General features: G+C 50.4%; 1 long non-coding RNA gene across 1 annotated transcript; it reads left to right on the plus strand.

The window, feature by feature from the left end:
* Positions 1-1083: 1083 nt before the first annotated feature.
* Positions 1084-20055, plus strand: LOC136794189 (uncharacterized). Its single transcript, XR_010840575.1, has 3 exons — positions 1084-1141; positions 17713-17827; positions 19974-20055. It is a non-coding gene; the product is annotated as an uncharacterized lncRNA (long non-coding RNA).
* Positions 20056-20653: the final 598 nt, after the last annotated feature.

Raw genomic sequence — 20653 nt, forward strand, 5'->3', positions numbered from 1 at the left:
TTCCTTATATTTCCACAGGGAAATATAATCTTTCCAGCCACAGGGCCTTTGTATATGCTATTATCTGCTAAGAGTCTTTTCTCTTCCCTATTTACCTAGCTAAGTCAGCTTAGCTCAAGAGCAAATCATCAGGGAACTTACCTTTCTTGCCCTCCGTTTTAGTCTAAGACCCCTATATTTATTGCTATTCTGATCAGGAGCTACTTTGTAGTAGTAGTAGTAGTAGTAGTAGTAGTAGTGGTAGTAGTAGTGGTGGTAGTAGTAGTAGTAGTATTTATCACATCTGCAACGTTACATTTCTTTCTGGGTCTGTCTCCTCTTCTAGCTTGTGGCCTCCATCAGTGCAGAGATGAATCTAGTATATGCTTACTAAGCGTTTTTTTGTGAGTGAATGATGCATTTGCTACTATCCTTTGAGGTCGGGAAACCGAGGTCCAGAGAGGATTGCCCTGCAGGAAAGCAAGTACGGGACAGGTCTAGTAGTGCCCCACCCCCCATCCAGATATTCGCTCACCACGCCCACCCCCACCCCCGCCTCCTCCACTGTGTGGGACCCAAGGAACAGATGCCCCAGTTCGGACTCCGCTGAGCTAGGAAAGGGCCGGTCCACAGGTCGAGACCAGCCCAGAAGCGGCTCCCCGACCGGCTTACCCGGTTCCAGGAACCTGGGCGACGTCCACCCGCCCGAGGCGGTAAAACGCAGGCCTCGGCCAGATTGCTAGTGGCGCGGGGCGGGGACTTGATCTAGGCTGTGAAATTTAAGTCTGAGGCTGGGCCCTCTGGGTGGGTAACATAGCCAGGGCGAGGGGCGGGGTTATCTGGGTGTCAATCAAGACGGGGCGGGATATGCAAATTTACCCGCTTTGCATTCCTTTGTGGGCCCCGCCCCCGCGCGCTGCACCGAGCTAAGTACTTCCTAGAGCTCCAGGTGTTGGTCTGTGACCCCGGCTCCGCCCCCTCGCCCCCAAACTGGTCCCTTCCGGATTCCGCCCAGACCTTCGGCTTTTGCCTCCCCCTCCCGCCCCAGCGCGCCCTGCGGTTGTAGGGGCGGGGTTTAGGCGCGGGGCGGGGTTTAGGCGCCGAGCAGGAAGGCAGAGGTCGAGCTGGGGGGTCCTGGGGCTGAGCGTCTGCTCGGAATCAGGTAAATGGCATAGAAAAGCTGAAGGGAAATGGGGGTTGCCAGAGTTTGAGGCTCACGCTTCCCGCCCTTGGCGTGGGGGCTACTGAAACCCTCCCCCCATGTATGTTTAGGGGAGCCCAGAACCCCACATCGGTGTCTAGGGGAACCCAGAACTTCCACAGCAGTGTGTAGTGGAGCTCAGATCCACACATCTGTGTTCAGGGGAGCCCAGACCTTCCCCACCTGTGTCCGGGACTGCTCTCACTAGGGTATTTCATATCTGTTTTCTGAGGCTCACCCTAGAGGGGTGTTCTGCCCACCTGTGTCCGGGGAGCTAAGGTCTCCCCAAAATTTGTGTCCAGGAGAGCTGGGCCTAAGGCCCTCCACCTGCATGTCCAGGCCCGAGCCCTCTCCAAGGCCAGCTCCCTGCCTGCCCCTTTCTTGCAGCCCCTCTCAGCAGAAATTCCCCTGGGTCCCTACCCCGCCGCCCCTCCCTGCCCTTTTCGTTCTCGCTGCCTTCTAGCCCCCTGGCCCAATCGGCTTAAGATCAGCGCCCCCTCCCCAGCACATTGTTGACTCTAACTTAAGTTATCTCAGCGTTCAGTCTCGCCACTCTCCCTCCTGTACCTAGGTAGCTACCCGGGGGCCCCCTGGGGTCCTGCCTTCTCCGCCTACCCCCACTGGCACCAATTAATTTCCCCCTCAACCTGTCCACTTAACATCTGGTTGCCAGCTGCTCACCCTCACCCTGCTTGCCCCCCAGGGTCTCCCAGGGAATTGCTCGCAGCTCTCTGCCTCCTTTTGCCCCCCAAATCCAGGCTGCCCCGCCAAAGCACAGCACCCACTCTCCACCCCCCCGCAATCCGAGTCTTCTAATCAGAAAAAGCCGGCGGTTAGTGCCTGCAAGAGAGATCTGAAATCAGACGGAGGAGGGGTGCGGTGTGAAACTTTCTAAACCAGAGATGCTGGGGGTGGGAGGGGTGGGGGGCAAATGGGTGGAGGGAGGCAGGAGCTTAAGTTGTACTTAAAGAATTGAGATCAAAGCCTTCCGGCTTCCAGATGGGGACTGTGGGGGAGGGCTGCAACCCCCCCCCCAGAGGCGGGTGAGTCTGAGCCCCCCTTCCTCGGAAACCCCCCGAGACTCTGCGGTGACAGCTGTGCCCCAGCCCTCGCCCGGCGGGTTTCCTTTTCCTGTGCTGGCTCTCCCGACTGGCTGGCCTGCAGTATGGAGACACCGGCCCGGCCCTTTTGAAGGAGCTCCCTGGAGGGTCTTCCTGGACGAGGGGGAGGGGGCCAGCTGGAGAACAATGGGCTTCTGTGGCTGCAGGACGCCAGGCACTTCCTGTTAACTCTTCCCTCGGGGCCCAGCTGCAGGGGGGAGCAAGGCGAGGGGACTGACAAAACCAGCAAATGCACAGCTTTTTCTCTTGTTCCACGACTTGTTTGTGAAAGTACCTGGAAATGGCGAGAAGAATGCAGACCTTGCCCTCCTCAATGGAGTCACAGGACCTGTTTCTTTTCCCCCGCTGTTGCTGAGGGTTGTACCATCAGGTGATGGGGCGTGGCTAGAAATCCCGGGATCTCTGGGTCTGGGCTGGGCCGGGCAGGGGACTCAGGTGTCCCAGGTGAGTCCAAAGTACAGCTATGTTTGCCAACCACGGTTGTTCTAACTGCCCTGCCGTGAGCTGGAGGTTGCGCGCCCCTGAGCCATTCCCTTGGTAGTCTGGGCCTCGGTTTCCCTAAGTTTGGGAAGTTCTCCCAAGGGATTGACCAGAGCACAGGGTGGTCCTAAGCGGCCAGGGTGAGCTGAGCAGGGACTCTTGGAAACGCTCTGCTCTTCCTTGGAGCCCTGGGAAGACATGTTGGGGAATTAGCCGCTGTGTTAATTGAGGCTTCATGCAAAGCCCTCTGTGTTTACAGAGCTAACCTGAGAAGCACCCTCAGAAGATTCTGTGAGACTCTGAAGGGCCCCTGAAGACTCAGCATTCAACCCCAGGGGCTGCCGGTTAGAGACCAGATAACATGCCCTGTTCTAAGAAGAGACAGTGTGTATTTATACTTACTGCCAGCCAGGTGCTTTGCTGGGCTCATTCTACATATTCACTTAGTTAACCCCTGCCCCAAGGCTGGGTCAGAATTAAAGTTCACTAGCCCCGTTTTACGGATGAGGGAGCTGAGGCACAGAGAAAACCCGTGTCTGCTAAAACAAAGTCCATTGTTTTTCTTTCTCTTCTGGATTTGGGGGCAGAGGATGGGGTGGGTGGGTGGCGATCTTTCTCCAGACTGGTGGACTTTTGCTTACGTATATCTAGCAACTTATCATAGATAAGGAAAGAGAGCTCAGGGTGGTGAGATCCATGGTCCAGGTCCTCCAGCCACCACCAGGCGGCCTTTTCTCTCCTGGCATCCTGGGCTAGCCACCCACTGGCTTCGGCCACCAGCTTCCTCCTTCAGCTTTTGCAGACCCACGTGCTGGGTGATTCCGTACTGTCTTTTCTCCTGCTTCCTCTGGTGAAAACATCCCGAGAGGCCAATTTGTGCATGCTCAGCCCAGGGGCTTGATGAGGACAAAGTTGGGTTTGGGTTTTAGTTTGTGTTGCTTTTTGTTTTGGGTGATCATTATTAACTGAGCAAATCCAAACCGCCCACACTGCTAGGCTAGAAAGGCTGCTGCTGCTGGGCCCCCTTGCAGGTGTCTGGAACAAGAAATGGCTCACTGCTTCACCCTTTAGACCCGGGGGCGGGGCGAGGGCAGGCCGGGAGGACCATCAGAGGCCACCTGCCATGTTAGGGGTGTGTTAGAGGCCGCTGGAGCCTGGGCCTCGGCCCATGGGCCCCAGGCCAGCCCACTGCCAGCCAGCCTCCACCTGAGTACCGCTCCCCCCACCCCCCTCCACCGCCACTCTGCTCCCCTGCTGTGGCCCGCCCTTCCGGAATGAAACTTGTCCTGGCTTGGAGCCACCAGGAAGGCCAAAGGAAGCCTGCAATTACTGCCGGGGCCCTGCCGGCTGTGGTTTGGAGGCTCAGCATGGGGCGGGGGTGGAGCTCTTCCCCGTCGGGCTGTGTGCCTGGAGTGGTGGCTCAAGTCTGCAGCTTCTACCTCCAGGTAGTCCCCTGCTGCCTTCTGGCTCCCCAGGGATATTGCCTTGTAAACCGATACCCGGATTTGCAAAGTACTCTCCTGTTGTTTGGGCCAAGGCATTACCTTCTGAGAGGGGTGGGCATGAAACCAGTTCTTTTTTTTTTTTTTTTTTTCCCATGCCCTGGGGCTTGCTGGATCCTAGTTCCCCTACCAGGGATGGAACCCGTGCCCCCTGCAGTGGGGAGCACGGAGTCTTAACCACTGGACCGCCAGGGAATTCCCTCTGAGGGAGAAACTGAGGCTGTGAGAAGGGGCTTACCCCAGGATCTCCAAAACCTTCCTTTTAGGAAGGGGGGCTTCCCCTCTCCTTGCTTTGCATCTCTGGCTGCTGCTGCGGCGAGGAGGGAATGTACAAGAGAGGGCCTCTGGGGACTCTGCAGTCAGAGGGCACTAATGTGTCTGTCTCTGCAGCCTGGGCGTCCTTGTCTCTCCCCTGACCTCCCTCCCTTCTCCCCAGGCTTGTCCCTCTTTCTCACGACTTTCTGGACATCTGTGGGTGGTGCATACTTGCTGCCCAATCTCCCAGTGCTTCCACTGTGACTAAAGCCAGCTCTGTCCCTGGAGGCTGGAGCCAGGGTGCACCACCAGGGCCACATGTCCCAAGCTTGGACCTGGGTTTCTGGTCAGACTGGGCGAGTGGGCAGGCAGGCTGGCTCTTCTCGGCTCTGGGAAATTCTCTGCCCACCCTCTGAATGGCCCAGGTTCCCTCTGATTGTCCTGGATTTCCCTAGTGTACCTGTCCCTGCTCTTGGTGAATTTCCCTCCTCGCAGCTACCCTGTATGTTCTGGGAAGCTGGGGGAAGATCCTCACAACCATCCTCCTGCCAGCCACCCACCAGATGGGCCAGGTCTCAGGCATGCTCCCTGCTCTGTGCTCAAGGCCAGCATGATTCTTCCCCCAAACCTTCTCCAATTCGTATTGCACCAGAGCCCATCCTGTCCCGTTGCCATGGCATCTGTGGTACCCAGAAGCCAGATGGTCTTACGTTCCCTAATGCCCCTTCCAGGCTCAGGCACTTCTGAGCTCTGCGAGAGTTTACTCTGTACCCCTAAATCCCCCCCACCACACTGAGGCTGTGTGCCCCAGTAGCTCATCTGTCTCCCCCCGTGACTCTGAGACAGGCAGTGATAGCACTTGTCTGAATTTCGGATTTGAACTCGGGTCTGTGGGAGCCTTGGAGCCTAAGGTCTTAAGAATGCCAATCATCATAACAGCTGTTGCTTCCTAGTGAGGCACTTTACCTATGGAGTCCTCACTGCAAAGATTTATTACCTTATCCTCATTTCGCATTGTTGAAACTGAGGCACAAGGAGGCTGGATAGCTTGCCTGCTCTATATAGTCTTTACGGCGAAAAAGTGCCAGTTTCCTGACTCTTGACATTTGGGGCTGGATCGTTCTCTGTTGGGGGTGGGGGCTCTGCCTTGTGCATCTCAGGATGTTGAGCTGCAGTCCTGGCCTCTATCCACTAGTGTTACCTGAAAACTGGGATCATCTCTAGGAGGGTGTCAAGCCAAAAGACACAATCAAGCCAAAGATTGGGAGAAGGAAGGATTTATTATTTGCAGCAGGTAAGGAGAATACCAGAGATCTTTCCTAAAGCAGTGTCTCTCTGAATAGCAAAACTGGGGAAGTTTTAAGTAAGGGTACGTGTATATTCAGGAAGGGGCTTGAGCAGAGGAGAATTCAGCATAGAATTGGGGCAAAGGTAGATGGAATCCAAGCTTTACTTGACTGAAGTCAGAAGGGTCAACATCATCATTCTATCCTCCTCCTGGGTCGGGGGCCTTAGTTTGTGCAGAACTCAGACCTGTATCAGATTGTTATGCGTATCCCTTCAGGAGGAGCTAGGTCTCTATTTTATCGCTGAAATATTGTTTCTTGACTACTTTTCCTGTGTTCCTACATTCTCTCGCTTCCTTTAAGGTCACTGATTACTGAGACCCGTTCAAGGGCAAGCGTTGTGGCCAGGCTTAGATCACAAAGTGGCTTAGGCCAGAAATGGCTTCACTTGTGTCAAGAAAGCCATGTCTGGTTCTCTTTCTTTGGGGACCCCCTACCCTATCTACTTACACTAGGTACCAGAGCGCCTCTTCCTACCGTCATGGCAACAAATAATGTCCCCAGATGTGGCTTGAATTTGGTGTGGGGTGGGGAGCAGCCTCACCACCTGCCTTTGACTGCCCTGACTCTCCACATAGGTGCCCGCCTGCAAAATATCAGTGTGTGTGTGTATCTTTTCCCCAAAACAGGCATGGAGTTCTGGGGATGGAGGTGATTGGTAGGTTCTGGCATCTTGGGGAGGGGTCAGTGGGGCTGTCATTCTAGGCCATGTCCCCTTTTCCTGGCGGGAGGCATGCAGGTTCCCCAGGCCCTGGCGGGTGGAGACAGGCAGCCCTTTTCTTCCTGGTTCCCAGGGGTGGGTGATAGTGGCAGAGGCAGCCCAGGAGCCAGAGGGTATGGGGACCTGCGACTTGGCGTCCGGATTTAGTGGGCGGTGCCCGAGTGTGTGCTCTGAGACCCAAGGGCCCTTGTGGGTGTGGAGGAGAAACCAGAGGCTAAAGTAGGTCTCCCCACCTGCCTGCCTGCCACCTTCACATCCCACCCAGCCCTGGCTCCAGGCCGGCAACTGCCAGAATAGTGACTCACAGAGCTGCAGAGCCCAGGAGAGAAACAGGATGCAGGGTGGGGTGTCCCCCTCATCCTCAACCTTCCCAGCATCCCCGTTAAGACCAGGACCCTTGAGGCTGCATTTCACTCTCCCTGCGTGACCCTGCCATCCCCCCTCCCCATCCCCCCACCAGTGGGATTTTTTTTTTTCTCGGCACACCTCACTACAGCAGGAAGACAGAAATGAGTGTGGGGCATGGAATGTCTCTGAGGTTGGAATATATTTAGGCCAGGATGAGAGAGTGTGCTGGAGAGCAGTCCATAAAAACTAACCACCCTATATTTTGGGCTGCTCTCACCTTTTGAAACAGGCCCCATTCTGTCTATGGGTTGTGTATCTCTTTCAATAAATCTCCTTACCCCGTCACTTTGCCTCTGGTTGAATTCCTTCTGCGATGAGATGTAAAGAACCTGAGCTTCTTTAAGTCCTGAGACCAGGTGTGCTATTTCAATGAAAAGACAGTGGGTTTGAGGGTCAGCCTGTGGGTTCAAGTCCCAGTCTGAATTTTGGCTGAGTTCGAGTCTCATTTGAGGTGCAATTGGGTTCGAGTCCCAGTCTGAGTTGTGTAGTTTCACGATAAGGGATAGAATGGAGTTGTGACAGAGACCCCCCCCCCCCCACCAACTTGGACATATTTCCTAACTTGCCTCTTGCTTGCTGATCTCTGGATTGTACAGATGGGGGCCTTTCCATCAGGGTCGGGGAGACAGGCAATATTTGATACTCAAGTGCACTGATAAGCTCAGAAAAAAGAAAATACAATGGGGTTACAAGAGAAGGAGAGAGTGCTGTGGGGAGAGCAGAGTGGTGGCTAATTTAGAAAGATGGTCAGGGGCACATTTGAATGTTCTTCCCATCCCAGGCCTGGAAGGGAGGTCTTATGTGTGTTGCTGCAAAGACCCCCTCATCTGGTCTGTGCCAACCTGTTCCTCCTGGGAAGCCAGGGACCCCGGGAGTGCTTAGGGGTTTTCTGGCATCTGACTGTGGCCATGATGAAGTGACCTGGTGTCCCAGGGGTCAGGGCAGTGTCTCAGGGCAGTTTAACTTGGGGATTTGGAAGGTGATGGATGTGGAGGGGGGAAGAGAAGAGGGAAGCTGTCCCCAGCTGTCACCTGCCACCCTGCTTATAGCCACTCTGTGCTGACGGCCAGATGCAAGTCAGTGCCAGACTCCTGTACATTTCCTTTTTTTTAAAATAATAACTTGGACTTTGTTAAAATTAAAATGAATGCTGGGGGAAAGGCAGTGTTAAGAGAACAAAGACCAGCTACAGATTAGGAGAAAATGTTTGCAAAACAAGTATTTGATAAGTGACTGGTATCCAAAATATACAAAACCGGAACAAAACAACACAAAACCAAAACCAAGCCAAACCAAAAAACCCTCTTAACAGGCTTCCCTGGTGGCGCAGTGGTTGAGAATCTGCCTGCCAATGCAGGGGACACGGGTTCGAGCCCTGGTCTGGGAAGATCCCACATGCCGCCGAGCAACTGGGCCCGTGAGCCACAACTACTGAGCCTGCGCGGCAGGAGACTGTGCTCCGCAGCAAGAGAAGCCACGATAGTGAGAGGCCCGCGCACCGCGATGAAGAGTGGCCCCTGCTTGCTGCAACTAGAGAAAGCCCTCGCACAGAAACGAAGACCCAACCCAGCCAAAAATAAATAAATAAATAATAAAAATAAAGGAATTCCCTTAAAAAATTAAAAAAAAAACCCCTCTTAAAACTCAACAATGTAAAACAACAATAAGATACCACTACCCATGCATTAGAATGGCCACAACTGGGAACACTGACAGCATGGAATGCTGGTGAGGATGTAGAGTAACAGGAATTCTCATTCATTGAGTCCTGTACATTTCTTCCTGATCCTTTCCACATAAACTTGTCAAAGGGCTCATCCGTCCCTGTCTGCTTCCTCTGCCCCTTTCTCCTGGGTACTCCCACCCTGGCATTTGTAGTGTGGGCCTTGCAGGATGGTGGACACATAGGACCTAGGGCACCTTGTGGGGGATTGCTGCCTCCACCCTACAGGCTGGCCTCACCTTCTGGGCAGCTGTCTCAGGGGGAACCCCAGCACCCTGTTCCTTCTGTTCTTTAAAGCTGGACTTTGAAGGTTGAGACCTTTCCAGAAAACCACTTGGGTCCCTAGAGTTCAGGAAGGAGGAGCCTACATTCCTACCCGTTTTTCTGGGCTCACTTGACCACCATCCCACCCCAGCTGCTGCATTTAAGGCCGTCACCCTAGCCAGTCAACTTCTCTGTCAACAAAAACTGCAGTGCTCCCAGGAAAGTTTCATCTAAACATTGATTCATTGCTTCATTCCACACACATCTAATGAGCTCATCCTGCAAACCATGGAAGACTGGGTGTAGAATTGGCCTGCCACTGGGATGTCTTTGCTATATCATTAAGTAAAACAGGCAAGTCGCCATCCCCCAAATAATTGAAAACAGATACTCAAAACAATTCCTTTTACACACGTGTTCATAGCAGCACTGTTTACCATCGCCAAAGGGTGGAAACAACAAATGTCCATCAATGGATGAATGGATTAACAAAAAGTGGTCCATCCGTATGATGGAATATTTTATTCAGCCTTAAAAAGAATGAAGCACTGATACATGCTACAACATCAACGAACCTCAAAAACATTATGCTCAGTGAAAGAAAAGGTCACAAAAGGTCGCGTATGGTATGACTTTGTTTATATGAAATTTACGGAATTGGCAAATCCAGAGACAGAAAGTAGATGAGTGGTTGCCAGGAGCTGGGAGGAGGGGGGATAAGGAGTGACTGCATAATGTTCATGAAGTCTCCTTGTGGGGTGATGAAAATATTATGGAACTAGATAAGATGGTTGCAAAACATTGTGAATGTACCTGCACCCCAGTGTTGATAGCAGCACTATTCACGGTAGCCAAGACATGGAAACGACCTAAATCTCCATCCACAGGTGAATGGACAAAGAAGATGTGGTACATATATACAATGGTATACTACTCAGCCATAAAAAAGAATGAAATAATGCCATTTGCAGCAACATGGATGGACCTAGAGATTATCATACTAAGTGGAGTAAGACAGAGAAAGACAAATACCGTATAATATTACTTATATGTGGAATCTAAAATATGACACAAATGAACGTATCTACAAAACAGAAACAGACACAGACACAGAGAACAGACTTGTGGTTGCCAAGGGGGAGGGGTGTGGGGGGAGGGAAGGATTGGGACTTTGGGATTAGCAGATGCAAACTATTATATATAAAATTGATAAACAACAAGGTCCTACTATATAGCACAGGGAACTATATGCAATATCCTGTGATAAACCATAATGGAAAAGAATATGAAAAAGAATGTGTATATATATATAACTGAATCACTTTGCTGTACAGCAGAAATTAACACAACATTGTAAATCAACTATACTTCAAAAAAAAACCCCCCAAAATGTGAATGTTCTAAATGCCACCAAATTGTAGAGTTTATTTTTTTTTAAATTTTATTTATTTTTGGCTGCGTTGGGTCTTCGTTGCTGCGTGTGGGCTTTCTCTAGTTGCAGGGAGCGGGGGCTACTCTTTATTGCGGTGTGCGGGCTTCTCATTGTGGTGGCTTATCTTGTGGAGCACAGGCCCTAGAGCGCAGACTCAGTAGTTGTGATGCATGGGCTTAGTTGCTTCGTGGCATGTGGGATCTTCCTGGACCAGGGATCAGGCCTGTGTCCCCTGCATTGGCAGGTGGATTCTTAACCACTGCACCACCAGGGAAGTCCCTATACAGTTTAAAATGATGGCTACTGGTTGGGAATTCTCTGGCAGTAAAAAAAAAAAAAAAAAAAGAAAGGAAATGGTTCCTAGTTAATTTTATGTTCTGTGAATTTTACCTCAACTTAAAAAAAAAAAAAGCAAGTCACCAAATGTAAGTATTGAACGCTTCTGCTTTGGCTGTAAATAAAAGGACTTACAAGGGTGTGGGCTGGGAGGCATTGCTGTCCAGGAGTGAAGGAAAGAGCCTGCCCAGTATCAGTCCCCTGCTCCTACCAGTCCTCAGGGCTTTGCGCCTCCCAGCCAAGTCTGCACAAGTGGATGTGGCCTCCGGCCTGTGGGAAGGGTGGCTGCTTTGTGCCTGCCCACTGGAGGGGCTCAGGAACGGTGAACTCAGGATGGTGGTGAGAACAGAGTCCCAATATAGACCAGATGGCTAACAGTGGTCACCCAGGTAGGAGGGCACTGGGTGGCCACATTGTTCATGAGCCCATTGGGTGAACACAGCAGTGGCTGGGGAAAGAGGCCAGTTGTTATCCACAGACTCCTATCCATTTGATTATTAAAATCCTCTTCTGGGCTTCCCTGGTGGCGCAGTGGTTGAGAGTCTGCCTGCCAATGCAGGGGACACAGGTTTGTGCCCCGATCCGGGAAGATCCCACATGCCGCAGAGCGGCTGGGCCTGTGAGCTATGGCCGCTGAGCCTGCGCGTCTGGAGCCTGTGCTCCACAATGGGAGAGGCCACAGCAGTGAGAGACCCGTGTACCGCAGAAAAATAAAAAAATAAAAAAATAAAATAAAATCCTCTTCTGGGCTTCCCTGGTGGCGCAGTGGTTGAGAGTCCGCCTGCCGATGCAGGGGGCGCGGGTTTGTGCCCCGGTCCGGGAAGATCCCACATGCCGCAGAGCGGCTGGGCCCGTGAGCCATGGCCGCTGAGCCTGTGCGTCCGGAGCCTGTGCTCCGCAACGGGAGAGGCCACAACAGTGAGAGGCCCGCGTACCGCAAAAAAAAAAAAAAAAAAAAAAAAAAAAATCCTCTTATGCTAAGGCCACCCTTCAGTGAATGTCTTAGTCTGTTCAGGCTTCTATAACAGGCATACCATAGACTGGGTGGCTTATAAACAACAGATATTTATTTCTCACAGTTTTGAAGGCTGGAAGTCCAAGATCAAGGTGCTGGCAGATCTGGTGTCTGGTGAGAGCTAGCTTCCTGGTTCATAGATGGCATCTTCTTGCTGTGTCCTCACATGGCAGAAGGGACCAGGGAGCTCTCTGGGGTCTCTTTATAAGGACACTGAATCTCATTCGGGAGGGACCCACCCTCATGATCTAATTCCCTTCCAAAGGCCCCACCTTCTAATACCATCATCACCTTGGGGGGTAGGATTTCAACATATGACGTTTTTTGAGGGGGACACAGACAATCAGAACATAGCAGTGAGCATTGTCATGGGATACCTCACACTTATTGCCCATTCAGAGAAGCCGGTTTGCAGATCTCTTCCCCAGACTTCTTTGTCATGAATTTTCCAATCATCTTCTTTTCAAGTCCCTGATCATCCAGCCAAACCACTGGCTCCAGCCCCCGAATCAGCATATAATCACACATCTGGCCATTTCTCCTTCCAGGTAAAGTGAACAACCAAACCTGGTGCACTGCTCACAGTTCTGCCCACTGGGATTCCCTTCACTACTGTCCTTCAGGGGTGTCCCAGAGAGGGGCTGTAGTGCCGCAGCTGTTCAGTTTCAGGGGGTGTCTGCAGATCATGCAGAACCATCTGTAAACCAGGCCTGAATTTTCTTTTCCTTAACTGATCGTAGGGACCTCCCCAGGAAGCCATAGGTGCAGCATGAGAGAGAGCAGGTAGCAGGGCTCTGTACCATGTGACCTTTTGCTTAAACAGTGCAGTTTTATATTACCCCATAATAATTTTTGAAAACGTGTATACTCACGACTGTGGTCTGACTGTTTATGTCTCCCCCTACCCCCAATTTGTATGTTGAAATCCTACCCCACAAGGTGATGGTATTAGGAGGTGGGGCCTTTGGAAGGGAATTAGGTCATGAGGGTGGGTACCTCATAAATAGGATTAGTGCCCTTATAAAGATAACCAAGATTCCCTGATATACACTATTAGAAGCGACAGATGTGGGGCAAGAGATCGTTCTAGAACCATCCACAGCATGGTGGCTAAATGCAGCCTACTGTCTGTTTCTGTACAGCCTGTGAGTTAAGAATGGCCTTTTCTTTTCCTTCCTTCCTCCCTCCCTCCCTCTTCCTTCCTTCCTTCCTTCCTTTCTTTCTCTTTTCCTCCCTCCCTCCCTCCCTTCCTTCCTTCCTTCCTTCTTTCATTTTTGACCATGCCTCATGGCATGTAGGATCTTAGTTCCCCGACCAGGGACTGAACCCATGCCCCCTGCAGTGGAAGCACGGAGTCTTAACCACTGGACTGCCAGGGAAGTCTCCAGGCCTTTTCATTTATAAATGGCTGGAAAAAACTTTCGCGACTTGAAAATTATCTGCAATTCAAATTTTAGTGTACATGGGATTGGGGGGATAGAACAGATGTTGTTGAAGGGCATAAACTTGCAATGAGTAGTAAATAAGTCCTAGAGTTCCACAGATGCACAGAAGAGTAAATATAGACAACAGTTTTGTATTATAATCATCAGACTTGCTAAGAGACTAGCAATTTAATTATTCCCACCACTAAAAAGAAATAATGATGTAATATCATAGAGGTGCTAATTATGGATACAATGGCAATCATATTACAATATCTAAATCAGTTACAATATATAAATGTATCAAGTGTTGGACACCTTAAATTTACACAGTGTTATATGGCAAATATATTTCAATTAAAAAAGTCAGAGTTCATAAATAAAGTTTTATTGACACACAGCTGTGCTCATTCAGTTACCTATTATCTGGGGCTGCTTTTAGACTCCCAGGCAGAGTTGAGTCATTGCAACAGAGACTGCCTGGCCCTCAGAGCAGAAAATATTTCCTGTCTGACCCTTTCCAGATGTTTGTAGACCCCTGCTCTAAGGAGCCTAAGACCTGAATGCTACCTGATGCTGACTCGGGGCTTCCTGGGATGTTTCCTGGTTGGCACAGCAAAGAGATGGATGGGAGTTGGAGGGGAGTGAGGACACGCAGAAGACTCTGATGATTAGCACTGGGGAGAGGACGATGAGGATACCCCCGGGGGGAGGGGACACTTGAGCCTTCAATGTGGAGTGGGATTGAGCACTGAGATGGGCAGGCTGGTGTGGGCACAGCAGGAGCAGAGACAGGAAGGCCAGACCTGTCTCAAGTAATGGCCTCACACTGGGCTGATGGACGGGATAGAACCATCCCATGAACAACCCACCATCTAACCAGTCACAGGGTCCCATCTCCTGTCTCCGTGTTTCTCCCTTCCCTCTGTTTTTCCCTGCCCCTCCCTGGTGCCATCATCTGTCACTGCCTTGGGTTCCGAGATATGCCCCACCTCTCTTCCCTGGTCCCCCTGCCCCACTCATCTCTTTTCTTAGCATAGCCAGTGAACTTAACTTTCCTTTCCTTTTTTTTTTTTTAAATTGAGGCAAAATAAATAACATAAAATTAACTTTTTGTTTTTTTGGCCTGCGCCACGTGGCTTGCAAGATCTTAATTCCCTGACCAGATATTGAACTCGGACCCCCAGCAGTGAAAGTGCCAAGTCCTAACCACTGGCCTGCCAGGGGATTCCAAACCATTTTATTATTTATTTATTTTTATTTTTATTTTTTGGCCATGCTGTGCAGCTTGCAGGATCTTAGTTCCCTCGACTAGGGATATTATTTTTCCTCCACCAGGGACTGAACCAGAGCCCTCCACAGTGAAAGCGCGGAGTCCTAACCACCGGACCGCCAGGGAATTCCCCAAACCATTTTAAAGTGTACAGTTCCCTGGCATTTAGGACATTCACATGTTGTGCAATTATCACCACCATCCATCTCCAGAATATTTCCATCACCTCAAGAAACACTGTACCCGTTAGCTGCCATACCCATTCCACCTCTCCCAGCCCATGGCAACCACCAATCGTTGTTTTCTGTTTCTATGGATTTCCCTCTTCTGGACACTTCACATCAATAGAATCATACACTATGTAGTCTTTTGTGTCTAGCGTCCTCCAGTTAGTTTTTGAGATTCATCCACGTTGTAGTATGTATCAAAACTTTGATCATTTTCTGAATGAACACTCGATTGTATGGATATACCACAATTTGTTTATCCATTCGTTTGCTGATGGACATGTGGGTTGATTTCACCTTAACCCATGACGTAAATATACCTAACATAAATTTTATCATTTTGATAATTTTTTAAACTTTTTAAAATTGTGGTAAAATATACATAAGATTTACCATTTTAACCATTTTTAAGTGAAAGTTTAGTGGTTTTACATACATTTACATATTGTCACCCACCCATCACCACCATCCACCTCTGGAACTTTTTTTTTTTTCTTTTTTTTTTTTTTTTTTGTGGTACGCGGGCCTCTCACTGTTGTGGCCTCTCCCGTTGCGGAGCACAGGCTCCGGACGCACAGGCTCAGCGGCCACGGCTCACGGGCCCAGCCGCTCCGCGGCATGTGGGATCTTCCCGGACCGGGGCACGAACCCGTGTCCCCTGCATTGGCAGGCGGATTCTCAACCACTGCGCCACCAGGGAAGCCCATCTGGAACTTTTTCATCATTCCAAACGGAAACTCTGTCCCTGGGAATTCCCTGGTGGCCCAGTGGTTAAGACTCCGTGCTTCCACTGCCAGGGGCACGGGTTCAACCCCTGGTTGGGGAACTAAGATCATGCAAGCCGTGAAGTGCTGCCAAACAAACCAAAAACCCCCACCAACCAACCAACCAACAACAACAAACAAACAAAAAAGCCCAAACCAAACTCTGTCCCCATTAAACAATAACTCCTCATTCCCCTCATGCCAGCACCTGGTAACCACTGTTGTTTCTGCCTCTGAGTCAGTGAGCTTTTACAAATGGAAGTCTGAGCATGCCAGCTCTCCTGAGCCTTCAGAGGCTCCCTACTGTTCTCAGAATAAAGACCAAGTAGTCCCAAGGAGAATGTACATGGCACCTTGGTCTTCTCAATTTGCTCCTAATCAGAGCTGCTTTCCCTGCATGGAATGTCCCCACCCCTCCCCCTTCTCCCACCAGACCCTTGTCCTTCAGGCCTTGTGTATGTTTTCCCTTCCCCTTCTGAGGAAGATCAGCCTCTCTGCAGTGCTCTGGGCTGTTCCTTCACAGCACACATCCCAGCTGTCATTCATTATTTCCCTGCTTTTTCTTTTCGGTTTGTCGATGTAGGTCTGTCGATGTGCCCTCTGCCTCCTCCGTCTGACTGGGAGTCCGTGAGGATGTGACAGTGCCCATCTTACTCTCCACCGTGCATTCTCAGCTCCTGCTCTGTGCCCGGCACCTAGTCGGTGCCCTATGTTCAGTTGAAGGACTGGCAGGAAGTCCCCGCAAGGGAGGGGGGGGATGGGCTGTGGCAGGAGGTGGACGTCTCGAGCTCCGGATGGCGTGGGGAGCTTGGGCTGCAGGTGGGCTGCATGAGCAGAGAGCCCAGGGGAAGGGTGGCGCTGGCTGGGGGGGGGCTGCAGTTACCCTGATGGAGGAGGGAAGGTCTGCCCAAGTGGAGCAGTGGGTGTGCAGAGCTGGGCGACTGGGCACAAGTGCAAGCTGGAAGCATGATCAGGTGGAGGTGGGGCTGAGGGACAGGTGAATGATGCTGTTGCATGGGTGGCTGTCTTGAATGCACATTCAGAGCCTGCGGAGGCCAGCCTGGGGCTGGAGCCCTGCTACGGGCTGGCAGCCTGTGTCCCACAGTGTCCATGTGTCCCCCACCCCCCACGCCCACCCAGGTACGCTTCTGGAGAGGGCTTGACCTGCCTCAGCTGGAGGCATCTGCACAATCCGCAATTTCCAGCACCCAGTTCCGGCCAAGGAGAGAGACCTTTATAAAGTCAGACTTGGCTTTCCCCCAACTGGCTGGCCTCCTTATCCCTGATTCTAAATGCCAGCTTGTCACAGTGTGTCTGCACGCAAGCAGGAGCCTGCATCTCTAGGGGCGGTGGTTGGGGGGATGTTTGCTGTGCTAGGGGCAGCATGGGGGTGGTATCTCTTAGCAAGCTGGTGGCCATTTCCCACCCTTCCACCCGCCCCATGGTTCTTTTTATAGCTCACATTTACAGAAAGCCTAAACATCTGAGCCTGGGCCTCGTGACAGCAGGCTGTTTGAGGCTGCAAGGGAAGGGGCGAGAAGGCAGAGAGGCGGGGGTGTCTGAGCCCAGCGTGGAGGACGGCTGGCTGGGTCAGGGGCGGCTGCTGGCGTCCTTCCATCAGCCCCACAGTCTCAGATGGTGCTGAGCTATATTTAAAGGCTGCTTTCTCTGCCTCCACTGATGAATGAGTCAGAAGGAGGGCTGGTGTGGCCCCAAGGCTTGGCCGGGTCCACCCTGAGAAGCTGGGAGCAAACTCCCCAAGAAGTAATCCTGTAGCAGCCCCAGCAGGGTGCCTACTGACCTGGCATCTCCTTGCTCAGGCCACCCTCCCCATCTCTGCCCCAGCTGTGCACCAGGTGAGAAGCCCAATGAATGACCCCTGAGTTAGGGGTACCCATAGGCAGCTGAGGACCAGTGATGGCTCCCTGGGCTTATGCAGTGGCCTCTGTAGCCAGGTAACTCCTGCATGATTCCCAAGGCACCCACTTCCTCTGGAAGTGCACTGTTACGTTTTCTTGATTTTATAGCATCACCATGTGCCACTGTGGTTGGCACTGCATGCACACACGGTGCCAGGTAGCCCCAAGGGGCCTGCACACACATGTCCTCCTTACCTTACTCCTATTTTATTGATTAGAAGGCTGAGTCCAGGGTTGGGATGTATCTTAGTCCATCTGGGTTGCTATAACAAAATGTCATAGACCAGAAGGCTTATAAACAACAGACATTTATTCTTCACAGTTCCGGAGGCTGGAACATCCAAGATCAAGGTGCCATCAGGTCTGGTGTCCAGTGAGGGCTTTGTGGTTCACAGATGGTGTCTTTTTGCTGTGTCCTCAGATGGCAGAAAGGGCAAGTGAGTACTCTGGGTTTCCTTTGATAAGGGCACTAATACCGTTCATGAGGGCTCCACCCTCATGACCTGATCACCCCAAAGGCCCTCACCTCTTAATACCATCACATTTCCTTTTTAAATTGGAGTATAGTTGCTTTACAATATTGTGTTAATTTATACTGTACAGCAAAGTGAAGATATACGCATACATATATCTCCTCTTTTTTGGATTTCCTTCCCATTTAGGTCATCACAGAGCATTGAGTAGAGTTCTCTGTGCTATACAGTAGGTTCTCATTAGTTATATATTTTATACATAGTATCAATAGTGTATATATGTCAATCCCAATCTCCCAATTCATCCCACCCTCCCTTCCCCCTTGGTATCCATACATTTGTTCTCTATGTCTGCGTCTGTATTTCTGCTTTGTAAATAAGATCATCTATACCAATTTTTTCAGATTCCACATATATGCCTTAGTACATGAAGTTTGTTTTTCTCTTTCTGACTTAATTCACTCTAATGATAGTCTCTAGGTCCATCCATGTCTCTACAAATGACCCAATTTTGTTCCTTTTTATGTCTGAGTAATATTCCATTGTATATATGTACCGCATCTTCTTTTTTTTTCTTTTCTTTTTTTTTTTTTTTTGTGGCACGCGGGCCTCTCACTGTCGTGGCCTCTCCCGTTGCGGAGCACAGGCTCCGGACGCACAGCCTCAGCGGCCATGGCTCACGGGCCCAGCCGCCCCGCGGCATGTGGGATCCTCCCGGACCGGGGCATGAACCCGTGACCCCTGCATCAGCAGGCGGACTCCCAACCACTGCGCCACCAGGGAAGCCCTGTACCGCATCTTCTTTATCCATTCCTCTGTTGATGGGTATTTAGGTTGCTTCCATGTCCTGGCTATTGTAAATAGTGCTGCAATGAACATTGGGGTGCATGTGTCTTTTTGAATTATGTTTTTCTCTGGGTGTATGCCCAGTAGTGGGATTGCTGGGTCATATGGTAGTTCTATTATTAGTTTTTTAAAAATACTGTTCTCCATAGTAGCTGTATCAATTTACATTCCTACCAGCAATGCATGAGGGTTCCCTTTTCTCCACACTCTCTCCAGCATTTATTGTTTGTAGATTTTTTGATGATGGCCATTCTGACTGGTGTGAGGGGATACCTCATTTTTGATTTGCATTTCTCTAATAATTACTGATGTTCAGCATCTTTTCATGTGTTTGTTGGCCATCTGTATGTCTTCTTTGGAGAAATGTCTTTTAGGTCTTCTGCCCATTTTTTTTTTTTTTTTTTTTTTTTTTTTTGTGGTACGCAGGCCTCTCACTGTTGTGGCCTCTCCCGTTGTGGAGCGCAGGCTCCGGACGCGCAGGCGCAGCGGCCATGGCTCATGGGCCCAGCCGCTCCGCGGCATGTGGGATCTTCCCAGACCGGGGCACGAACCTGTGTCCCCTGCATCGGCAGGTGGATTCTCAACCACTGCGCCACCAGGGAAGGCCCTGCCCATTTTTTGATTGGGCTGTTTGTTACTTTGATATTAAGCTGCACGAGCTGTTTATATATTTTGAAGATTAATCCTTTGTCAGTTGTTGCATCCACCCTCATGACCTGATCACCCCAAAGGCCCCACCTCCTAATACCATCACATTGATAGTTAGGGCTTCAACATATGAATTTTGTGGGGGCACAGATATTCAGACCCTAGCAGGATGTGTGTGTATGTGTGTAGGTGGCAGAGCAGGGATTGGAGGATGGTCTGTCCAACCCTACTATGCAGATGTCAACTACTTACCCCAGTGCTGAGGCCCACAGATGAGAGAGATCCTGCACTTGGACACTAGTGGGCAGTGGTGGGGGTGACCACCCCTTCCCCCGCCAGGCACAACAGAGCTGGAGAATGACGCCAGGAGTGTGAGATAGACCTGTGCGGTCCAGGATGGTCACCATGAACCACACGTGGCTATCGAGTGCTTGAAAGTTGCTGATCTGAATGGAGATGTGCTCTGAGTGAAAAACACATTCTGGGTTTCAAAAACTCAGCATGAAAAAAGAATGTAAAAGATCACAATAATATTCATATTGGTTACATGTTGAAATGATTATATTTTGGCTATGTTGTATTATTAAATAAACATATCATTCAAAATAATTTCCAGGACTTCCCTGGTGGTGCAGTGGTTAAGTATCGCCTGCCAATGCAGGGGGCACGGGTTCGAGCCCTGGTCGAGGAAGATCCCACATGCCATGGAGCAAATTAGCCCATGTACCACAACTACTGAGCCTGCGCTCTAGAGCCTGTGAGCCACAACTTTGAAGCCCTCGTGCCTAGAACCTGTGCTCTGCAACAAGAGAAGCCAACTCAGTGAGAAGCCCATGCACTGCAACGAAGAGTAGCCTCCGCTAGCCGCAACTAGAGAAAGTGCACATGCAGCAACAAAGACCCAACACAGCCAAAAACAAACAAACAGACAAACAAATAAATAAATAAATTTATTTTAAAAAACGCAACTGACATACGTACAGCCTGCCATATGCCACACACTGGAGATAAAGAAATGAAGAAAGATCACATCATAAAAGACAAAAACAAAATAAACGAACAACAACAAGACCAAAATAATTTCCCTTCATCAAAAAGCTAAAAATAGAGTTATCGTAGGACTCAGCAATTCCACCCCTGGGTATATACCCAGAAGAATTGAAAGCACGTGTTCAAACAAAAACATGTACATGCATGTACATAGTAGCACTACTCACAATTGTGAAACAACCTAAATGTCCATCAGCAGGTGAATGGATAGACAAAATGTGGTTCATCCACAAAATGGAATATTAT

This window comes from Kogia breviceps, chromosome 4 (assembly GCF_026419965.1).
Source record: "Kogia breviceps isolate mKogBre1 chromosome 4, mKogBre1 haplotype 1, whole genome shotgun sequence".
NCBI lineage: Eukaryota > Metazoa > Chordata > Mammalia > Artiodactyla > Physeteridae > Kogia > Kogia breviceps.